Raw genomic sequence first — 6,929 nt, forward strand, 5'->3', positions numbered from 1 at the left:
TTGTACCATAGTTTGTAAACGCTATAACTTTTACCCAAACCATTTTTTTTTTACCCAAACATTTTTTTTTTATCAAAGACATGTAGAACAATAAATTCAGAGCAAAATTTATATATGGATGTCGTTTTTTTTGCAAAATTTTACAACTGAAAGTGAAAAATGTCATTTTTTTGCAAAAAAATCGTTAAATTTCGATTAATAACAAAAAAAGTAAAAATGTCAGCAGCAATGAAATACCACCAAATGAAAGCTCTATTAGTGAGAAGAAAAGGAGGTAAAATTCATTTGGGTGGTAAGTTGCATGACCGAGCAATAAACCGCTAAAGTTGTGGAGTGCCGATTTGTAAAAAAGGGCCTGGTCTTTAGGGGGGTATAAACCTGTGGTCCTTAAGTGGTTAATATGCTTATTGTTAATGTGTATTTTTTTGTTTATTGTTAATGTGTATTTATTTTTTATTTTTTTAAATCTCTTTCATTTATACTTAATATTTTTTTTTGTGTTTTTTTTTTACTAACTTTTAGCCCCCTTAGGGACTAGAGCCCTTGTCCTATTCACCCTGATAGAGCTCTATCAGGGTGAATAGGATCTCACACTGTCCCTGCTGCTCTGTGCTTTGTGCACACAGCAGCATGGAGCTGAACATGGCAGCCAGGGCTTCAATAGCGTCCTGGCTGCCATGGTAACCGATCGGAGCCCCAGGATTACACAGCTGGGGCTCCGATCGGAGGAGCAGGGGAGAGGGGATCCTGTGGCCACTGCCACCAATGAGTAATACTGGGTGGGGGGGGGGAAGCGCACTGCGCCACCAATGTTTTTACTATTGGGATGGGGGGCGCACTGCGCCACTAATGATTAATACTGGGGGGCTTGGGGGGGGCGCACTGCGCCACCAATGAAGATAAGTCTCTCAATCATTCATATACAGGAGGCGGGAGCTGGCTGCAGAATCACATAGCCGGCTCCCGACCTCTATGAGCGGTAGCTGCGATCCGCGGCACCTGAGGAGTTAACTACCGCGGACCGCAGCTATTGCTCATAGAGGTCGGGAGCCGGCTATGTGATTCTGCAGCCAGCTCCCGCCTCCTGTAAATGAATGAAAGACTTATCTTCATTGGTGGTGCAGTGGCCACAGCCCCTCCCCTCCTCTTATCTTCTCTCCTCTCATTGGCGGCAGCAGCAGCAGCAGCACAGGGGGAGGGAGACACTGCTTCCTTCTCCCCTGTGCTGCGGAGGGAACACAGAGAGCGCTGAGAGCAGCGCGTTCTGTGTTCCCAATACGTTAACGGTATATCGGCAAAATAGATGCCGATACCGATAAAAATCCTCAATATCGGCCGAATATCGGTCGATCCCTACAAACTATGGTACAAAAATGTGAATTTCCGCATTTTGAAGCAGCTCTGACTTTCTGAGCACCTGTCATGTTTCTTGAGGTGCTAGAATGCCAGGATAGTATAAATACCCCACAAATTACCCTATTTTAGAAAGAAGACACCCCAAAGTATTCGCGGAGGGGCATGGTGAGTTTATGTATGATTGAATTTTTTTTTCACAAGTTAGCGGAAAATGACACTTTCTGAGGAAAAAAAATAATAATAAAGTTTCCATTTCTGCAAACTTCTGGCAAAAAAAAAAAAATCTCCCACAGACTCACTATTCCCCTCAGTGAATACCTTGGGGTGTCTACTTTCCGAAATGGGGTCATTTGTGGGGTGTGTTTACTGTTCTGGCATTTTGGGCTTTCGGCCCCTTTACGCACCTAGGCTGCAAAAAAGTGTCACAGATGTGGTATCGCCGTACTCTGAAGAAGTAGGGCAATGTGTTTTGGGGTGTATTTTTACATATATCCATGCTGGGTGAGAGAAATATCTCTGTAAATTGACAACTTTGTATAAAAAAATGTAAAAAGTTGTCATTTACAGAGATATTTCTCACACACAGTATGGGTATATGTAAAAATACACCCCAAAACACATTGCCCTACTTCTTCTGAGTACGGCGATACCACATGTGTGACACTTTTTTGCAGCCTTTGTGCGCAAAGGGGCCCAAATTCCAATGAGTACCTTTAGGATTTCACAGGGCATTTTTACGCATTTGGATTCCAAACTACTTCTCTAGGTACCCTAAAATGTCAGGGCAGTATAACTACCCCACAAGTGACCCCATTTTGGAAAGAAGACACCCCAAGGTATTCCGTAAGGGGAATGGCGAGTTCATAGAATTATTATTTTTTTTGGCACAAGTTAGTGGAAAATGATTTTTATATTTTTTTTTTTTCTTACCAAGTCTCATATTCCACTAACTTGTGACAAAAAATAACATTTTACATGAACTCGCCATGCCCCTCACGGAATACCTTGGGGTGTCTTCTTTCCAAAATGGGGTCACTTGTGGGGTATTTATACTGCCCTGGTATTTTAGGGGCCCTAAAGCGTGAGAAGAAGTCTGGAATCCAAATGCCTAAAAATGCCCTCATAAAAAGTACTGCTGGGTGAGAGAAATATCTCTGTAAATTCCAACTTTTTCAATTTTTTTATACAAAGTTGTCAATTTACAGAGATATTTCTCTCACGCATGGTTATATGTAAAAATACACCCCAAAACACATTGCCCAACTTCTCCTGAGTACGGCGATACCACGTGTGACACTTTTTTGCAGCCAAGATGCGCAAAGGGGCCCAAACTCCAATGAGTACCTTTAGGATTTCACAGGGTATTTTTACGCATTTGGATTCCGTGAGGGGTATGGTGAGTTCATGTAAGATTTTATTTTTTGTCACAAGTTAGTGGAATATGAGACTTTGTAAGAAAAAACAAGAAAAAAAAAACAATTTCCGCTAACTTGTGCCAAAAAAAATAATCTATGAACTCGCCATGCCCCTCAAAAGTGATCTTTATAGCGCCGCAGCGATTTTACTGTGTTTTTGCAGTGATCAGAAAAAAAAATTCTGTCACTGCGGTGGGGCGGACTGAACGCAAGTGTGCGCACAAGATCAGGCCTGATCGGGCGAACACTGCGTTTTTTGTAGAGTCTAAGGTGACCCTAATGTACTGATATAGATCTGATTGCGATCAGTCTTGATCACTTACAGACACTATATAGTACTAGTGCTGATTAGCGACAGCGATGACGCTAATCAGCGACTAATCAGTGACTGCGGTGGGCTGGGCGCTAACTACCTAACAAGTAACTAACTAACTGGCGGTGATAAGGGACCCTTAGGCCCCATTCACATTTCCGCAATTCTGTTCCGCATTTTGCGGAACGGAATTGCGGACCCATTCATTTCTATGGGGACAGACTTTGTCCCGCTCGGATCCGGAATGGCAGATCTGCACTTCCGGGTCCGCACTTCCGTTCCGCAAAAATATAGAACATGTCCTATTCTTTTCTGCAATTGCGGACGAGAAAAGGCATTTTCTTTATAGTTCTGGCAATGTGCGGATCCGCAAAATGCGGAAAGCACATTATCGGTGTCCGTGTTATGCGGATCCGTGGATCCGCAAAACACATACGGACGTCTGAATGGAGCCTTACAGGAGGGTGATCAATGACAGGGGGGTGATCAGGGAGTCTATATGGGGTGATCAGGGGTTAATAAGGGGTTAATAAGTGACAGGGGGGGTGTAGTGTGGTGCTTGGTGGTACTTACAGAGCTGCTTGTGTCCTCTGGTGGTTGATCCAAGCAAAAGGGGACCACCAGAGGACCAGGTAGCAGGTATATCAGACGCTGTTAACAAAACAGCGTCTGATATACCTTTCTGATGCGTTTTTTTTTAACATCTACAGCCTGCCAGCGAATGATCATCGCTGGCAGGCTGTAGTATAACTTCCGAGCAGCGCGCCGCTGTGAACGCGCGCGTTCACGCGAAATCTCGGGTCTCACGAGATGACGCCAATAGGCGTCATCGAGACCTGAGAGAGCCGCCGCACTGACGCCTTTCGGCGTTAGTGTGACTGGAAGTGGTTAAATATGTTCCTATGGTCAAATTATTTTCAATTTTAATCTTTCAGTTCTAGGGGTACCAATTTTTTTGTCCAGGCCACTTTCATTTGTTTTTTTAATAAATTATTTTGTCGAACCACAATTCAACAGCAATGTCTGATTTTCATTAGTTAATTTTCAGTACCTTTTTATTTATTCTTTCTTTTGTCAGTTTCAAGTTATTTCAGTGACCATTGTGGATTTTTTTTTCTTTAACCGAAGAATAGAAACAATTTTGTCAGTGTATATGGGTTCCTGATCGGGCATCTGTAATGGGGTTGTTTTAATGATGCAGCCCATTGAATTTGGATCACTGGTGCATTTGTCAAAATCCTGTTTTTTCTTTTACTTTTCAGCCCTAAAGTCCAATTTACCTTTCTCAGGATTCTTTTTTTTTTTTTTTTTTCACTTTTCAGACTTTTTTTTGTCTCCTGGATCGTTTGTAATTTACAGATGCACTGTAGGCACAACACATTGTAAAAGGGGACTAGTAAATATTTTGCAGTACAGATTCCATACTCTAGATGGCAGTGTTGTATACATTAGTCAACTAACATTGAAAAGTTCATCAAGAGATGACCCTTTGCTTTACAAAGACAAAAAGAGTCATTACAAAGAGTCATTAAAGAGAATCTGTCACCTATTTTGAGCCTATAATACTGTTAACATAGCAACGTGCAATAAAGTATCTTCATTCCTGCATGTGTCCTCTTTCTTTTATTCAACTTTTCATTCAGATGAAAAAGCGATTTTTCTGATATGCAAATTAAGTCTCAAGGTGCCCAGAGGGGCGTTATTACTCTGCCCTAGTGCCCAGTAACGCCTCCCTGCAGTGCCCAGCCGGCCTTTCTTCCAAGCCCAGCACGCCTCCTAAGAAATAAATGTACTCCCACATCAGAGCCGAACGTCGCCGCCCCCTCCACTACGTCATTTAATTTATTCACTGCACCGTCCTTGCTTCCTCCTCTCTTGGCCTCCGAAATCCCACGCAGGCGCAGTATCGCTGAGTGCCTGCGCCTGTACGATACTCCTGCGCCTGTACGATGTCCATATCCACCAACGGAAGGGGGTCCCTGCATTCCCCGGAGGGGGAATCACCTCCTGTCTTGCCTTGCCATGCTATGCTTTGCCTGTTTGCGCAACGTACTGCTGGTACCTTTTAGGTACCTTCTGGTTGCCGGTTTCTGCTGCCACTGGCTGGTTTACTCTCTGGAGTCGCCCCTGGCAACTACCGATGGTCAAGCCTATCCTCACCATCTGAGGCTCTAGTGAAATCTGGGTAGTTGCTTAGTAACACCCCTCCAGAGTATTGCTAGTCAGTGCTGCAGTGGGTTCTGACCCGCTGCGCGGTGCAGTACATTGTGCCCTCCTGTTCTTGTCTTTGTTTCTTGTAATTCGGTCATGCCTGACGTCCCGGAGGCTTGCCCTGGTCTCCGGCACGTGAGAGCCGTCAGCTCCTACGACCAGTGTTGAAAAGAAGCAGGGACACAACAAAGTCACTTGATTCCGTTTTATTGATATTTCCAGGCAACTAACAGTGTAGTATAGCCAGATCCCAGCCGAGTCAGGTAGTCAGTCCATAACACCAGAACAAAGTAATGCAGGCTCGGGTCTCCCTTAGATCCGTACTCAGGCCAGTGTTGCTTCACACACACCTTCCGCTCTGTGATCTGTAAGCCTCTCACTCATATAGACATACCCTGCTTCTTGCTGCTGACTTTTAAATAAGAACCGTGGGCATGAGCCACTAGTGATAAGCGGCAGGGGTCATTTTTGAATTTGCGATATTTTGTGAATATTTTGTTGAATATTCGCAAATTCGAATATTCATTATATTCTACATTCTTTTTTTTATACGAATATTATAGGATCAATACAGGCGTGGGTCAAAAACAAATGTATAGCACTATAGAATATAGTGCTATATATTAGTTTTTTAGAATATTCATAATTTTTTTCCATCGGAAGTTATGATTCCTCCCTGCTTAAGTTGCTTTTCAAGCAACTTTAAAGGAATTCGGTCACCTCTTTTTACCCTATAGAGTTGTGGACATGCATGGCTAGATCGCCGCTAGCATGTCCGCAATATACCTGTCCCATAGCTCTGTGTGGTTTTATTGAGTGTAAAAAATGATTTTATATATAAGTAAATCAGCCTGGTAAGGAGCCCAAGGGGCTGTACTAACAGTTCTGGAGCCCAGCCACGCCCCCTGTGAAGGAGCCCAGCACCACCTGTATCCACGAATCTCCTCCTTGCTCAGAAAGTCAGATCGCCGTAATCTTGCGATGCACAGTTCCTTCCGGGAGCTATGGGACAGGTATATTGCGGACATGCTAGCGGCGATCTAGCCGTGCATGTCCACAACTTCATAGGGTAAAAAGAGGTGACAGAATCCCTTTAGGCAGGGAGGAATTGTAACATCCTGAAGTATGTCACTAAACTTCTGTTCCCCTGCTTCATAATGTCAAGTGTATGTATATTGTCATCTGGTATAAGGTTGCATCACTTTCTCAATAATGTGCATTTTCTATGTCTGTATTGTATATATTTGCTGTAATTCTTAATGTACACCAGCAGGTGGCAGCAATATGTAGGCAGAACATAGTTAGTTAACAGACCTAGACTGGAATAGACCATTCCAGGCTAGCTTCCCCCTATCTGAGGAGGAGTGGAATGTTCCCACAGCCTACTTTAGAGGGAGGAAAGAAAGTTCTAGCAGTGTACCAGCCACCCCCTGTTGGGGTAGGCTGTGTGAATAGCAGCTCCCAGAAACAGGGACCCCAACCAGGGATCCAAGCCTCTGCTGAGGCCCAAGATCAACCTTCCCAGCCTTAGTCCCTTACCTCAGCTGGTAGACTAAGGAAGCAGCCGTCTTCAGAACTATCAGATCTCCAGGAAGAAACCACCATACCCTGCGAGCAGTCCTGTAAGTATAGAT

The sequence above is a fragment of the Bufo bufo genome, chromosome 4 (genome assembly GCF_905171765.1).
Source record: "Bufo bufo chromosome 4, aBufBuf1.1, whole genome shotgun sequence".
In the NCBI taxonomy this organism is placed as follows: domain Eukaryota; kingdom Metazoa; phylum Chordata; class Amphibia; order Anura; family Bufonidae; genus Bufo; species Bufo bufo.